The sequence below is a fragment of the Passer domesticus genome, chromosome 1 (assembly GCF_036417665.1).
Source record: "Passer domesticus isolate bPasDom1 chromosome 1, bPasDom1.hap1, whole genome shotgun sequence".
NCBI classification, from domain to species: domain Eukaryota; kingdom Metazoa; phylum Chordata; class Aves; order Passeriformes; family Passeridae; genus Passer; species Passer domesticus.
Genome location: NC_087474.1, coordinates 136902723 through 136920627, shown reverse-complemented (window position 1 = coordinate 136920627; position 17905 = coordinate 136902723). Strand labels below are relative to the sequence as shown.

At 38.3% G+C, this 17905-nt stretch overlaps 1 long non-coding RNA gene across 1 annotated transcript; it reads left to right on the top strand.

Annotated features, from left to right (window-relative positions):
* Nucleotides 1-8363: 8363 nt before the first annotated feature.
* LOC135289738 (uncharacterized) lies at nt 8364-11655 on the top strand. The gene is made up of 3 exons (XR_010352457.1): nt 8364-8535; nt 9071-9300; nt 10467-11655. It is a non-coding gene; the product is annotated as an uncharacterized LOC135289738 (long non-coding RNA).
* The last annotated feature ends 6250 nt before the right edge of the window (nt 11656-17905 follow it).

The following is a 17905-nucleotide window of genomic DNA, read 5'->3' as shown; positions in this document are numbered from 1 at the left end:
TATAGAATTTACATATGAGGATTGTAATGTGCTGGGGTTTTTTCTTTATTTTTTTTTCCAACTGCAAAAGGAAGGAGAATAAAAAGAGAATGTGACATTCTGGCACCAAGGTTATCAGCAAGACATGAATTTTACTTCTGTGTTAAAGATGCAGAGAAGACACGTAAATATGTAATTTTAAGTGTTCAGGGTGTCTTCTACAAATTTTTCTGTACATCCATGACAACTGGTATTATTATTATTGGATTTTATTATTATATTTTCTCCATGGTGCTGTATAGAAAGAACTCAGTTGAGCTTCAGGATTCAGGGGGAAAAAATAATTTCTTTCAGTGGGAGGTGGTTGAAGATTTGAAAGATGTGATAAGTGGATTTGAAAACCTGGGATGTCTTATGTTTAGAGACATCAAGTTACAAGCTTGCATGTTTTTCCTGTTTTGCCTGCTTCTTAAATTTGGATTTTCATTTCAATACCTGATGGTTTTGGGGAGATTTTTTTTTAATTTATCAACACCTAATTAAAATAAACAAGACTGAAATTAAATTGATTCAGCTATTTGCTTCTAAATAAATGTAACACCATATTTAGGCAATTAGGGCACCTAAAGATACCCATACACAAAATAAAAAAAAAAAAAAAAGAAAGTGCTCTTTTAATACTTGTACAAATTTAGATGGAAAATGACCCTCTGTCACCATCTACCACTTTCTGTAGTTTCTATCTTATTTTTCTGCTTTTTACTTTCTTCACAAATCATCTGTACACCTGTGTGTATTATTTAGCTGCTATATTAAAAGTGAGGGAGAAAAAGAACACCAAAACCAAAACTTTGTTACAGCTTAAAACCAAATCTAAGTTCTGACCATCACGTAATCTTCACAGGGACATAAAGTCACTTCATCTGTCTCAGCTTCTCCATTTTTATGCTGGGAATAAAGTCATGCTTCCTCTCATAAAATAGCCTTGTTATTGTTTGAAGTTGCTAATTATTATTCTATATATAGATAAAAGCAGTTGTCAACAGAAACAGATTTAAAGGTATATTGCCAGCATAAAAACTTCTGTTTCATCACTAAAATCTCATGAATCATTTGTGCTAATGAGCCATAGGTGGGTTTTTTTTCAGTAATTCATTTTCAGGTTTCTGCTGAACTTTTCTGCTATCCCTGCTGAAAGGAAGGAAGGATCTTTTTGTATGCCTGCAGACATCTGACTGGATTTCAAAATTTATGCTATTTCCTATGACCCTTTCATGAGTTTTCACCTTTTTAATGCTGTATCTCTGTATAAAATTTTTGCATGTTTTCTAAGCTTTCCTCATATCTGAGATTAGTCCCCTGCTATCAATCTTGGAAAAACACAGCCATTGAAATAGAAAAAGAAGCAGAATTTATCCAACAGAGAATGAGCATAGAGTATATATTTTAAAAAATAAAAGTAAGATAAAAGAAGGTGTATAATAAACAATTTAACTTGCCTTTCAGCAAGTTAATTTATTCAATTTGACTCAAATATAAATTATAGTATCTCATATGCTTTTAAGTGTCTACAGCTAAGAAATGAGTTTTTGACAAAATAGTGTCCCCTTGCCACAAAAGAACTTGAACTTTTCACACTGAAATTGCAGGTTAATTCCCATGGGGAGATTAAATCCTTTAAGTGAAATGGGAATGTCTCCTTGGACTCTATTTGGAAAAAACCAACAAACCCCCCAGTCAAACAAACAACCTACCCTCCAAAAAACTCAACCCCCCAAAAAAAATCAAAACTAAACCAAACAAAAAACAAGCAAACAAACAAACAAAACAAAACACCAAAAAAAACCACACACAAAAAGCTCCAAAAAATCTAAAGAAACCCAACACCCCAAACCTTAAACTTCTAACTAATTTAGTTCACATAACTGTAACAAAACCTAAAATAAAATTACAAAATAAAAGGGAACAATTCAATACAAAAACTGCTTCAAGGGCATGTCTTAACAGCTGATCAGAACTGAAAGAAATAAATCTTCACACAAAAGCGGATCTTTTTCACTGGTAACAATTTTCAGGAAGGAAAAGGCACAGTCAAGGGAAGAATTTTGCATAAGCAATTGTTTTTGAGGGAAAAGACACATATACACTGATAATACACATCTTGCATCCTGTCCTTGACCATATGTATCCTCCAGCAGGGCGAGTTCCCTCGTCTCCACCCTGGAATAACCAACGGCAGCACTAACACCTCCAGCAGGCTGACGAGTTGTTATTCCTTGGATGAAGCAGCATTGGATCCTGAAGACCGAGGGGCACTCAGTGCTCCCAAAGACATTTGTCTTAGGATCATTAGGGGATGGACATGGTTTCCCTATTGCTAGAATCTGAAGTGCATGGACAGAGACCTGCCTTGGAGCAGAGGAGCCCATCGCAGCACACAGCTTGCCAGTCCCTTCACCCAGAGGTTGTTCACCAAAATGCTGTTTCTGGTCCTCCATACCCAGCAGAGCTCCGGTGCAGCTGCCAGATCAGGCTGTGAGGAGGAGGGCAGAGGCTCTGAGGAGAAGGAATGCCTCCAGGATGTGGGCACAAAAATGGGATCAACTGATGCACACTTCTGCAAAAAAAGTTGTGAGGCATTGGAACAGGTTACTCAGAGAAGCTGTGGAAATCCCATCCCTGGAAGTGTTCCAGGCCAGGTTGGATGAAGCTCTGAGCAGCCTGGTGTGGTGGAAAGTGACCCTGCCTATGGCAGGGGGTTGAAACTAGATGATCTTTAAAGTCCCTTCCTACCCAAACCATCCTATGATTCTATGATTCTACAATTCTATGAAAGAAATCCTGTTGTTGTGATGCCCCCCCAGGGAGGCTGGTGAATATTCTGTTTGGGCACAAAACCAGATCAAAACTTTCTGGAAGTTACCTTTACATATTAAAGTCATTTACTGTACCTGGTAAAACTGCAGCAGAGAATCTCCCCCAGAGTGATTCTCCCAGGATTCTACCCGAGATCAAAGCCAAGGTACCTGATGTCTGGGAAAGGAGTTGCAGTATTGCTCCAGAGGCACTAAAAGACAGATCCTCAGAGCCATTTAGGCACCTAACCCCTTTGAAATCAGGAAGATCTGAGCATTTCAATAACTGGGGGAATTTGAACAATGGGACTGACTTTCAGTAAGAATCATCACGTTTTGAATTTATAGTACTTCCATTCTATCTTGTCAGATTGTTGTTTTACTGAGAAAAACTAATAGGATCTGTGGTCAGTTTATAGAAATACACTTCTTTTTTCTTTTCTTTTTTTTTTTTTTTTTAAAGAGATTTCCTGGGTTTAAATGTCCTTTGAAAAAGAAAGTAGAAAAAGGCTGCATTTCCAAATATCAGTTCTCTCTTCCACGTTAGAAAACAAAAGGCAAATTACAGTATTGCCAAGTATCCCTTCAAAACCCTGTAGGAAAATGAAGATATGTCAACATATGCAAGAACCTATATTCACCCTATTACATCATGGATGGCCTTAAATTTGTCTGGCTCAAGGTTGTCCTTTGATTGGTATTCAAGTGGAGTGGTAAGTGTGTGCTCTCTAATCCCTGCAACACATGGTAATTTTTTCATTCTCTCTCCGTCTCCACCTGTTCCATGGTCCAGTGGAGGGCTGCAAATCCTATCAGGGGAGTGCAGCACTGCTAAGCCTGCTTCCCTGGCTCCAGTCCATCACATGTGCACTCAGGCTGCAGAGCACCGAGCCAGCTGCAGCCCAACGATCATGTTATCAGATGACGGATGGCTTCATATCAGGTGTTTAAACTGACGAGCTGCCCCATCTGGTAAATGATTTGGGAAGTCTGGCCTTGCTTGATGAATGGGGAAAGTGACAATGCCAATCAGTGTGACCCCTGCAGCTTCCCTGCTGCCGGCCCAACAGCCACAATCAAGTATATCCCACTGGTTTACTTTTTCAATCCTATTGTCACTCTACTGAGACCTACTGTCACTAAATTGCCACTAAATTATATCATTAATCCAAATATTTTCCTTGTAAAAACCTTCACAAAATGCATACCACACCTTCAGCAGTGTTGGAAACTGGATTAAGTTGACAGAAGATGATGCAGTTATAGGTGCTGGGCAGGTCTGTTATAGATGACTCTGATGAGCAGGCCACTGACACAATTATTGAGGCACTTTTTCTTTCTCCCTTGAAATTCAAAAATCATGGGGCTGAGCATCAGACATGGGAGGGAGATATAATGTCTAGATTGTCTCCTGGGTGTGATTCAGAAAATCACCTACACTTAAAGCACGTGACAAATTCCCTCTAACTTCAGCAAAGCCATATTAATTGCCATCAGCTTGAGACCCAGACCTCAGTATCTCATTAAAATAATTGTTATAGAATATATGATTGAAAACTAGCACTGTTTAAAATTACTACTGAAGTACCATTTAATAATGTGGTATTTAATGTCTGTTAAAAAAATCCTTTGTTTAAAATATTATTTTATTACTTAAGTATGCGAAATATAAACTACATAAACACAGGAGCTTACACTTTAATTCACTGTTAAATTTTCATCCATGTACTGTATGTTTGGCTTAGTTGCACAGTGCATTGCAAACTGGTTACTTATCATAATAAAGATCAAATTATTGAGACAAGGCAGAATACACAGCCAGTATGAAAACAACATGTAGGTGTTTTAAAACAAGGCAAACATCAGCAGCTACCTGAAGTATTTATCAGCCTATGCATCTTTACATTTACTGTGGATCACTTCTGATCATTCCTTATTCCTTTGTGTACCATTGTATGCTTTTGTGAATTTGTATTCTCCTGGATGTATAGAGAGACTGTACAACATGATTTATGTTTTGCTAAGTTGTGCAACGCAGTTTTATCACTGAATCAGTGGCTAACATTTCAGTTTTATTGGTTATCCTTGCATATATCTGCCTCAGGTAAAATTTTATCATACTCATGACATAAGGAATATGCTAGGGTTTTATTCAGTTGTTAACCACAGAACAGAGGAGGCAGAAGGAGATAACTTTCATATGGTACAGGACAGTGACATGCATTGTTCCTACTGGCATACACACATATTTGGGCATTTATTGTACTTTCCTTAACCATGTAATATGTCATAATCCCATAAGGCAGACTTTGTATTAAGAAGATCATTGGGATTTAAAATTTCTACTAAATGAGACAGATGGCAAGGTTCACTTGTTATGCAGCAATCAGGTGTGGTTCTTCTTGCACCTCTCCTGAGACCAAAGGACAAGTTTTGGTGCTCTGATATCCTTTCTTATTGTACTGTGTCTGTCCTTTTCTTCCTCGTAGAAACATTGCAGTGCATAATGGCAAACCTAACACCTGCCTTTCCCCGGAGACAGCTGAAGGTACAGAGTGAGAACTTGCATGAATTAGCAATGGGAATCTCAATATTTACTGGGAAACCCTCAGCATATTTTCAGAAGGAAGTTCAAAGCTGAATGAGAAGGAAATGAGAATGATATTTTACCTCATTCTCCTCTCACCCTCCTTTCCTTTTACAACTTCATGAGATTTTACCAGCCATAAGACCTGGTCTAGGATTGCTGGGTCCTGAAAACAGGCAGTGATTTCATTTTGAGTTTTGGGTACATAAGGAACACAGAAGCTTCTGTGAAATTATTTTTGGTAAACAAAGACTACGTAAGAGTCAAAAATAACATATAGCTGTTTTTAAACTGATTTGTATGCACAATACAAAAGTATAAATGACTTCAGCAAGATTTATTGATTCGTGTCAAGGCATCATTACTTTTCAAAGTGTGAAAAATGATCATATATTTATGACCTGCCGACTGAAGCTGTTTTGTGAATTAGCAAAAGCTCTGGAGAGGAGCAGCCTAATTGCATTATCATAGAATCAGAGATGGTTGTCAATTTTCCCCCATTTAGCTTTTCTCCTTTAGTTTGTTAAAATGAAGGTGCCATACGTTGGTTGAATTCACTAATACCCTGATGAATGAGGTATTTTCCCAATAGGCTCACTACGAGTATAAACAGTGAATTAGGGATGATAGGTCATCAATCATATCTCCTTCAAACAGATCTTTGCCCTGAGATTATTTGTTATATATTAAGAGCACTTACAAAGTTATCATAGAAAACACTCTGATGAAAAGACACTAAGTTGACCTTAATTCCCACTTACGGGGTTTGTAAAGTAGTTTGTTTGTTCAGATTGATATCCTTCTGCAATAGCATACTAATATCCAGTTTTTATTTTCTCAATTATCAGTGTTTGCTTCTTTTACCTTTTAAAATATGCATAATTTTCATAGTATTCCCTTTTAATCTATATATATTCTGTGGCTGAAATTCAATATCTGCCCTGAATTTTAAGTAAATATTTTCATGAATTTAAGGGTGTTTCTTGATTTCAAGGGCTATGCTGGTTACCATTTTTATAGGAAACTGTCATTTGCACTCCTCTTTGGAAAGGTATCTAACCATCATCGGGGTAGTGTCTGTGCACACGCTGTACTGCAAGCAAGCGTTTCATCTCCATTGATGAGCACCAGCCCCTGGTGGAAGTTAAGCATATGTTTAAGCAGTGTCCTGGCTGGAGGCTTTCCTGGATGATATCCTTAATTTAAACCAAGAAAAGGTCAAAGGCAATCTATAATTCAGAGTACCTTTCACCTCCTGCAATGTGACTATGGCTGGCTCCAGCTGCGATGCTGAGTCAGGGGGGGAGGCAGAGCAGGAATTCATCTGTAATTGCGTCCTGAGACCGGGGCTGCATCACGTGCGGCCCCACAACAAGCTGTGCTAATAATGTGCTAACAGATGCGGGAGGGCTTCTGCTCCTGCTCCCAGCAAATCTACGACTTATCAGGCTTATTAAGCTGGAGGTAAATTTGCCCTTCAAAAAGGCACATGCAACACCCACTGCAATCTGCAGGAGCACGGTGCAGCAGGGCTGGCGTCAGCCTTGGCGCAGCCTGTCCCTTCCCTGGCTGATGATGAAGCTCCCCCGCCATGTCCCGTTGGTTTCCAGCCAGGAAGGTGGTACCCTGGGCAAGCCCGGAGGAGCAGAGTGCAAGTGATGCTTCCTTCCCACGCACCAGGTGCTCCCAGCATACACAAAGTGCTGCTTTTTGGGAGATGCTGGGCCAAAGGCTGTGCTGCATGTTCTGCAGCCCTCAGCGGATGAGATTTCCTAAGAATTTGTTCGGATCCCCATCCACTAAAATGAAATGTATCAGGCACAGCAGCATGACAGCCAGGGCACAGCGGGTAGACTAGAGCAATTATAACAATCTGAGTGCTGGATTTGTAGGGTATTTACATCCAAAGGTTGGGAGCTTTACACAGTCACTGTCTTTATCATGGAGCAATGCAGCCAACACTTTCAACAGTGAGGTGTCTGTACTCTGGAAACTGGGCCAGAAGGGAAAGGATCCTTCATTTACCTCCTTGATGTGCAGTTAATCATGTTGATAGAAAAGTTCAAAGCCCTGACACTTATTTAAAAGCTGAAATTGTATTTAAAATCTTATTTTTTCCATCACAGGCGTTCAAACATGGCTGCAGCCTGCACATTTACACTTAATACAGTCTTATCTTGAATTATTTGGCCTAATTATATTGCCTTATTTAATTCCCTGTGCACAGACTCTGGCTGGAATATTTTCAGAACTTAAGTACGAGAGAGTCACTTATACGTTGGTTACATTTAAATGCATTTATGAAAATCTTTCTACTTGAATATTAGGAGCACGGCTTCCACTGCTCTTCCTAATTGCAACACCATGGGCATCTTTCTGAGAAGTCCCAAGGATGTTGTGAAGACCATCAAATTACAGACATGCATTTGGAATCCATTAATATTTGTATAATAAAACCTTCATTCACACACATGTTAAGGAAACCCCAAGGAATGCTAACACAGTGTGTGCAAGTTCTGACTCACCTCGATGCTGATGGATAATTTTCCCCATTAGACAACAGTTAACACCTTCAACACATGAACCTGTGACTGCCAAAATGATAAACACTGGAAAGAGAAAAAAAACAAACCCTGCTTCCTGGACTGAAGCAAAAATCCCAAGGAAGGCAAAATGTTTGTGAGAATTTTAAGGAAATTTGTCTAACGAAAGGTCGGTTCTTGCATAAATTATATTTTCTGTAGACAAATTTTATCACGGAACACGTCTGTGACTCCACGATCATGGGAGTTCCTTTTGGAAACGTTCTTAAGAGAATTGCTGCATTCCTATTTCCACCACTGGCCCCACACGTGTTGCAGGGCTGGGACTGTGAGCGGGGTTCAGATTTGCTGTTCAGCAGCTGGAACTCATTGATATTATTCAGTAGGCTAAAGGATGAGTCAAGGAGGTATGATAAGGTGTAGAAGATGCAATCTAAGGGAGGAGATGGCAGAGTGCTGGCTGCCCCTTTCCACGCCGTGTCGGCTCTTAACAGCCTTTAACATTCTGGGGTGAAACTTTAAAGACAGAGAACAGCTTTGAGAAAGGGAAGAACTGTAGGTCTTTCACGAGGTTAGTACTTGCTTTGAGAAAAAGCAGGGAGATTGAGGAGAATGGGGAAGGTGTTACTGTAATAGCAACACAAACTAAAGTGGGCGATTTCTAATTGAACATCGGGTGGTCCTGTTTTTATCAGTTTATGGTACCGCCTGCTTTTGTCTCCATGAGCACTCTTCTTTTGTCCTTCAGCTATATAATCACAACCTTTTGTAAGATAATCACAGGTAATTAACTTTGTAACTGTTCTTGTCCTGTAGACTAGTAATTGCCTGTCTCTGAATCGCAGATCTAGGAGGCTTCTCAGATAAAGGAAGATATGATCTAGCTGTAATTTCAAGTTTCTGACAACTGATTGAGGGCCAATTGTTTTACACGTGATGATGTATTTATGGCAATTCTCGCTTTGATGGTGGGTCTGAAAGGTTAGATTGCAAATGAACCACACTTCTAAAAATGCATTGCTCAGGTAGTGAGATCTGTGCAAGCTTACCAGGCAGAACATTTAAATTCTACTTTTTTGTTCTTCACAACTTCGTTTTGTTATTAGATGTACTGCTCTATCAAGTGGAACAATTCAAGTCTGAATAAAGAAAATAAAAATTGCTTTATCAGTTCAGAACAAAACTACATCTTACCCAGTCAGTTCCTAAGAGTAAGCCAAGCACCAGCAGTTGCTTGAAGAAGTGAAAAAACCCCCATGGTAAATGCAGTGATATCTTCTCGGGATATGTTCCCGGCCTCCAAATATCTGTATTTCCAGGGCATTTTGAGATGCAGGTATAGTAGTTTAATTAAATACTTTATGAATAGTTTTAAAGCATCAGACATGGATGAATGTGATGTTTTCACATTCCTTCTGTGATCTGGAATTCTACAATTTGGACATAAATTGTATGCAAGACCATGTTAATTTGTATGCTTTTAACTTGCTGATTGATGTGATGCCTCCATTACTGTTCCTCACAATATATCCTATCTGAATCAGGGAATATTTGAAACCAGTGCTAGGAATCAGGGGAAAAAAAAATAACAGGATATTTGCAATGTTTGTAAACTGCTGTAGTTATAAAGATATAAAGTTCTTTGTTCACAAACTTAAAAAACAATTGCTAGCAACATGGCAGAGGAAACATGGCATATTAAAGCATTTTATATTCAATAACTGTGGCTTAGTATAGGTTATATAAAGGTTTCTCTAAGTATCTGTAATTTGCATTCAAACTTTTTATCATTACAGACAGAAGTAATTTTTGTCAGAGTTCATAATGCTGAAGGTAACAATCAGAATACCTATGTGTCATGTTAAAAATTATCATTTTGCTTGAGTTCAATATTACTTGAGTTTAATTCAATATTGGCAGAAATTGCTCAAGTATGTGGCAAGTCTTCATCACGTGGAACCTGAATGTCTAGATGTCTTAAGAGAAATAATAGAGTTGGCTCAACTACAAGTTGAACAGCAATTATTTAGTGAAGTTCTGGTACGTGTCTATTGCAAGAAACTAGATTAGATTATCACTACAGTATTTTCTGGCCTTAAAATAAAGGGGATCCATAATATAAAACTGTCTTCATTGAGGTTAATCATCATCAGCTGAATTTTGCCATTCTACACATGGTGAGAGTTGTGTATTTCAGGGGAATTAATCACCATTCTGTGCACTGGGAAAGATTCAGACCCATGTTGATGAATGTAGTGCAAAAGGGATTTGAATAATGAGGGAACACTGTTTGAAAAAACTTGATGACTTACTTATACATAGTATATTAAATACATGAATTACCAAGGTAAAAAAGGGTTTTCTCCCTTTTTTGGCCAGTATCCATAAAGCTCAAATCACTCTTGTGAGGAGCAGAACAGGTCCAGGAGGGCAGGAATGGAAAGGCTCTGCCCCCTCCCCAACACGTATCAGTGCCCACAGCATCTTCTCCATCCTCCACAGGGACAGCACAGTGGCAAACAGTGGAAGAATTAAAATCACACTGACATTGCTTATATGCCTCCAAATCCCAGTGCTGTTCAGACTATGATTAAATGTCCCAAGACAGAATTCAACACCTGGCTGAAAAGTTTTGCACCTGGCTTCAGTGCTTGATTCTCATCTGGAGAGGAGCTGAGGGAACACACCTTGGACTTCTTCCAGCACTGCCTTTCAGAGTACTCGTGTGTGCAAACAGAAACAAGAGGTCAGCAACCAAAGAAAGCATCATTGCCACAACAGACACTGCCAAGTGAGGTGATGCTGTCTGTATCCGTCAGTTTGGAGGTAATGCTAATGGCTGGAAGCTTTTGTGTCCCTGCTGGACCCATTTCCCTATCCCACAGTGGCTGTTGAGCTAAGACAGTATTTTGGGAAGAAGGCAGACCTAGAAATTTGCAACAGGAAATTATTTCTCTTAAAGTACCCCATATTTAGGATGGAGGCACTTTTAAACACAGATCAATGCACTGGTCTCCACCAAGTGACTGCCAAGAAAGGAGTGCACATTACAGCTAGAGAGAGAGCAAACAACTGGAATGGGAGGGGTGGAGGGAAATCTTGCAAGCTTTTCCCCGAAGAAGCAGCCCTGATCCTGTGGTTCTGCCACACTCCAGGATAAACAAGACATCTGTGTAGCAGAACATTGTCACAGGATCAGGATTTCCTATTTCAAAAGTAACCATCAGCTTAGCCCCATATTTATTTTAAGTACCTCAGCTTTGCCCTGGTGTTCATGTAGCAGCACCAGCAGTTAATTTTCCTGTGACAATGTTCTATTCTGCTGACATTATCTCTTAAATATAAGACTATTCTATTAAGGTGGATGAATTGAATTTCATTTCCTCTCACTTCAAATAATGTCATTCTATTCACATCGCTTTCAGTACATCATTGCAGAGGATGGACTTTTGTTAGAGGCTGGTACCTGCTAATGCTGTTACAGCAAGGGTAGAGATTTCCATTATAAATCCTCTTTTATGGTGTTTTAAATCAGCTAGAAAAGTTCCCTCCAAGATGAAAACTGGCACCAGGAAAGAAAAAATAAAAAATTGAAGTTAAGAATGATTTAGCTTGGTTGTTTTAAATATCTTTCAATTGCATAAATAAATGGAAAGTTTATCAGTACAAGACATATTTAGAATTTCTATGAATCAGCATCTCTTCAGCTCAAGGATATAGTTTGACATTAGTTCATAATGTATTCTAATTGCTTTTTGTATTATGAAAAATAACAAGTCCTTAAACTTTGGAGAGTGTGTCTCCTATATGTCAAATAACTACTTTACATAAAGGGTTTTGCTGCACATATTCTAAATATGTTTCTGTCCCAAAGAAATGTTAAAAATAACATATTCATAAATCTGCCTTAATTCATGCTTTCACGGTAAACTTTTAACACTTACGAAACAGCTGTTACAGTCAATATTTTTTTGTGTTATAACAACTCCCTTTTTAAAAGTCACGATGTAACCTGATTCAGAAAAACACATCAAGCAGAACAAGGAGCAAACAAGACAACGCAGCAAAGCAGTCTGTTCTCCCAGGCAAAGTGGCTGGCCTGGCTGACCACAGAGTCTGCAGGACCTGGCAGCTGTTGGCTCTCTCATCTCTGGCTCTCTTGTCATCTGCATGTCCCCTTCAGGCTTTTATCTCTGAAGCATATGCATTCTTGAAAACACAATTTGTTGCATCACCCCTAAAGAAATCCTGTTGTAAGGAAGCTGGGTCACAAAACAAGAAAGAAATTTCTGGGTGTAGCAAATTCTCCTATATTCTCATACTAGCAAAAGATACACCATTTTATCTGCAGCCACAGTGCAGAGAATGTAGGCATGTTCTTAACTTGAACAGTTCTGTTTTTCTGGTACTTCAGAATTTCCTGAATTATATGTGCCCTCATTATGTAGAAATGCCCACTTATTCTGCTCTTATTTTCACAAACCCTTCCATTAAACACGCAGCTTTCCCTGGACCTCAGAAAGCATGGAATTAAAGTCCAAACATACACTCTTTGAATGCAGACACAGGTTATATCACACTAAAACTCACACAAGAAGCATTAATAGGTGCATGGATTATGACAATTACACATTATTTTAATGTGCTGCAATTATGAGAAAAACATTAAAACACACAGTGCTCATAGATTTCACTGGCTTGCAACCTGAAGGCTGGAAAAGGCCTTACTCCATGTTTCTAAGTGGTAACTGACTTGAGCAGGCATCTTCTTTCAGGCTAGCAAATTCAGGTTAAAAGTCAGTCTTCATCTGCCAGTCCTCTATGCTACATTATTTTACAGATATTTCAGGGGTTTGGTGTCCCATTGAGGTGACCAGGAAAATCATCTCTAAGGAAAACACATTTTCCACAAAAGTTGAATGAAGAGCAATGCACATAGGGGCCAGGGGAAGAAAGTTTTCATTTCTTAGTGCAGAAAATATCCCATAAATTAAGTGATGAACTTTAGAGCACTTCCTATCAATATGGTTGGTCCCTCCAAGAAATCATTATCCTGGCTTTCAAACACTGCAAAGAAGGAATTCTTTCCATTTATGAATTCACAAACGTGGTGTAAAGAGCAAAATGAGACATAGATGTCTCATGAATTGTCACCAAACATTTTAGGAAACCAAATAACAAAATGTTATTCAAAGCCTTCTGTATGGTTTCCTGTCTTTCAGTTCAGCATTGTCTCGCTGAATCCTTTACACCAGTGTCACAAACTGTTCTACCTGCACTGAGCTCCTCCCCTACATACTGAGCCATGAGAAATATCAAGCTCCCAGATAGCTGTAGAAGTGTGAATAGTTTCCATGTGAGACATTCACTGCTCCAAGAACCTGTTGGAAAAGAGCACTTCAGCACTCAATACTTCTGTCACCAGATGTACAATGCCAGCCACATCAACCCTCTGCCACTGACTGATGTGCAAATACAAGCCACCTCAAAACAATTTCTGTGTGTGATTTTTGACATTAGCCTCCAGTTTTCAAGACTGACCTCTGCAATCCCTTTTATAACTTTGTGATATACTTGCAGAAGCCTCTTTTTGCTAATCACCAGAAGAATAGCATACCAGTCTACATGGCTACACAATACCTGAAGGGAATAAAAGTATAAGAGAAAAACAACAATAATTTCATTTGATTCCAAGTATACAGGATCTATAATTGGAATTCAGAGTATATCCACTAAAATATCCCCATGCTAAGCAGCTGTCATATGGCAGGGCAGAAAATGGCAATGCGGTGTGTGCGTACTACTACCAGAGTAGCTCAGTGTAACATTCTACATATTTAAGCAATATCAGAAAATCACACTGCAGCCGTTGCCAAATGTCTTAATGACCAGAAGAATGCACACATGGATAAGAGATGCCTAGATGCAATTCCATCTCCTAAGAAATTACATGAAAATTTATTCCCTCTTTGGGCAAAAAGCTTGTCTACATGCAGACTGGAAGAGTTGTCACAATAGGGTCACACTGGAGACTTACCCATAGAATGTTCCCAGGTTTGTAGAAATTTTGTGACCTGAGAATGAACACAAAGGTCCCCAGGGTATGTTTTAGGAGAGTGAGCAGTGTGAGCTGAAGTGCTTGAGAGCTTTTGCAGAGGAGAATGAGTATGGCTATGTCTAGTGGGATAATAAAGAGAATAGGAAAGAACATGAACCACCCATGGTGATACTGCAGTTCATCTGTTGCAAGAAGGACTAAAATAAAAGTCTTTAGGTGTCATCCATACAACAGTATGAAAGACATGGGGGTGTTAAGTCCCTTTTCCAGAAAGGCAAATGATGTAATAAGTAACAGGTGAATCTATCTATCTATCTATCTATCTATCTATCTATCTATCTATCTATCTATCTACATATATCTATATCCATATATCTATATCCATATCTATATATCTCTATCTCTATCTCTATCTCTATCTCTATCTCTATCTCTATCTCTATCTCTATCTATATCTAGCTATATAATATGACTGACTTCAAGGACGGTGTGTATCATCTTGATTTGAGAGAGTGTGGAAAGGCAACAATTTCTTGATCTAAGAAAATGTGCTAGCGAAAGCAGTGGAGTTACTATTAGAACACATGCCGCTGTTGAAACAAGATGTTCATGGGCATTGGGGGTCAGAGGTGCTGACACTTCTGAGATAAGTTGATTGTGAAATTGCTGCATTAAAATTTTAGAAGAAGATGTGTAAAGTTAAAAAAAGATAAATCCATCTTCACTTTCCTAGCTTGAGCAGTTTAAGAGATGCTCAGCTGTGACTAGAGAGGAAAGGATGCCAACTTTCCAGCGTGTGTGTGCACATTTCTTTTGCTCATAATTAATAGCCCCTGTGCTTGCTAAGTTTTTGGAAAGCAGCTCGCAGCCTACCTAGGTAATGCCTTCTGACAACGTTTTGAAGATCAGTTATGTCATATGGCTGCCTTTTAGAAAAAAAATTGTAATGCATAGCAGTGCCATATGGCATCTCTGAAGAATCAGCCGGATTGGACAGACATTCATTGGATAAAGTCCCACAGCACTTGGAAAAGAATGTAGTCCTGTTGCCAAAATGTGGCCTTTGTTAATCTCCTAACTATTATTGTGCAGAAACCAATTCATCTGTATTAATTATAAACAAATTTTAATTACTTCAGTAAAAGCTCATTATACAAATATCTAATGCCAAACAAGCTGCCTTAACCCTTTGTGAGACTCCAAAGAAATCTTTAGATGTTTGGCTGTGGGTGTTCTGTGAAAAGCTGGAATTTCAGTAAGAGTGCAGAGTACAATTGTGTGACATTATGTTTTCCTCTCATCATATTTCATATTGTATGTATGTTTTACAGACTCTATCAAAATAGTGTCTGTGGTTATAAAAGGCCATTTACAACTGAAATCTAAGAGCAAATAACAGAACCTGACATCTTCTATTGTTTAAGATTTCAAAGTAAAATATAGTCCATTTTAAAATTGCAATGACTCTCTATGGCATGAATAATGTGACAAACTGCAACCTGTTCATAGTAAAGCATTCAGCACTGTCCAAGCTCACTTGTAGTTTTTCTGTCTGGCTTGTCGCCCTACCATCAACCAATCCACTTGAGATGCAGGGCAATGGTGTTTGGGGGTAGCTCAGGCACTGTTGTTGATTCTGTAGTCTGCACCCATAAAGAAGCTTTTTTCCTCTCACAGGAATATGTGTTTTACAGTAAAGTTAAGCAAAACATTGCAATTGGTTATCCTCACCAAGACTTTTTGTAAAACTTTCATTTGTTATTCATGCATACAGATTTGTCCTCCATTGGCCACCAAAAAAGGCTTATCTAATCTCACTTTGGGATGGGTGGGTGGTAATGCTCTTCATCATAATTTGGCTACCATTACAAAATGATGTAAGACTCTGCAAGGTTAACCCATTCAGACTGCTCTGTCACATGCCATATTAACACAACAGGCCCAAGGTCAAGAAAACACAAAGTGGGACCCTGGAGTTTTGCCATGAGTTTCAGCTGTGAATGAAATCCAAAGCTCAGTGAAAAAAAGAAGAACTTTTTCAGTCTGAGGTCAAAACCATCCAACCTGTCTTAACTATCCATCTTACTTGAATTATTAGAACATACATAACCTTACAGCATGAAACTCTTGCAGTTTTAAATCTCTCTGGACTTGCTGAAAAATGGACCCACCTTAATGAAACTACAGGAGTTTGACATACTGAGGGTTACAAATGACATTTCACAAATATATATGTATTTTCTTATTTCACAGGACTTTTTCTATCAGTCAAAATAATTTAAAAAATTTGTATTTGTGCAGGAATCTTTGAATAAGATGTTAACTTGGGTGCCGTCTCTGGTTTTATTGCACCTCATCAACCATTCTGCCTTAACAAACATTCCCTGCAATATTCAGACTTGGACTTCAATAGCTTAATACCAATAGAACCAATTCATGCCTTCTTCCTACCTCAAACTTTGGAATTCACACTTAAAAATATCCCTCTAGTTTTCCTGCTTTTGCTGTATTAGCACAAATATTGTCATGAAATCTAATTCCAGGATAATTAATATGTGGTTTATCTCTTAATTTGAGACTTCTGGTAATGTTATCTCTAATCATCAAGGTTAAGTACACCTTCTCTTATTAAATTGACAGAAGCATGCTCACGGCTCTGTATGTAATGGCCTTTTGACCACTGAGTGGCATTATGACCAAAAATTCATCTTGTACTCAATGAACAGTCTTTAACATTAAGGACCATAAATTCCAATGGCCCATGCAAACTGTTGAGCAAAGATGTTCTCTGGCATAACATTCTGTTTTCCTGGAAGTCGCTGACTGAAATGTTGTGTAGAGAGCTAATTTCTCCTCCTTAAAAGACAGAGGGAAATCACAGAAGGAGAAATATGAAGTGAAGAGCTTTTGCTAAAAGCTTGTTAATCCACTACACTTCTAGGAAACCATATCTCATTTTACATCCAAATGCACTGGCATCTTACAGTAAAAAACCTGAGTAACAAGTGCTGAAATCCAAGGACTTTCAAAGATTAAATAGCCATCGATAATTTCTTGGTTTTCTGTAGTATTTATGGGAAATTTTAATGTGAATTAAAAATTAACATTGATATGTCAAAACTAGAAGCCTAAAATTAGATACTTATACCATACTGTGATACCTCATTAATATCTGGGTACTTAGAGATCCTAACTATTGAGTCCTTACTGAAGTGATATTAATATTATGTATAAATTTTATATATAAAGCAAGCAAGCTGGTTTTTTTTTGTTTTATTTTTTTTTGGGAACGTACCTTTAAAGCTACTTTATGTAGTTTTAAACAAACATGATGATCCTACTGAAATAAATACAAAACTTTAGCAAGGGGAAGATGAGGATCAAAAGATTATTTTCCAATTCCCTTCCCAGAGGTTCTGTCTTACTAGAGAGCTCATTTTATTTCAACTAAGATACATAAAGAACGTGTTTTCATTACATCCAGAATAAAAAGCATGGAACCAGAAATTCTTATTACTGAAAAATCAAATATACTGCAGAAAATGTATGCTTGAAAGTCTTAAATTATATTTTATGTTTTGCCTACTTGGTCTTTTTCCCCATTATCTCTTATAATTAGGCCTTAGTAAATTGAGGGTTACAGTCAAAAACAGCAAGGAAGAATCATGAAGCTGGCAGGACTGACTGTGCAAGTAGCCAGAGCATCTGTTTCAAAACAGTGCCATGAAATGAAACTGCAGGGAAGAAAACGCATCAAGGAAAGAGATGCATTATCAAGAAACCAGTGGCAGTCAAGAGGAAAAAGCCAGAGAAACCCAAATTGAAAGTGATACAAAATTTGGTGCCACAAAAATATGCACTGACTGGCAAGGTTAGACTGGCC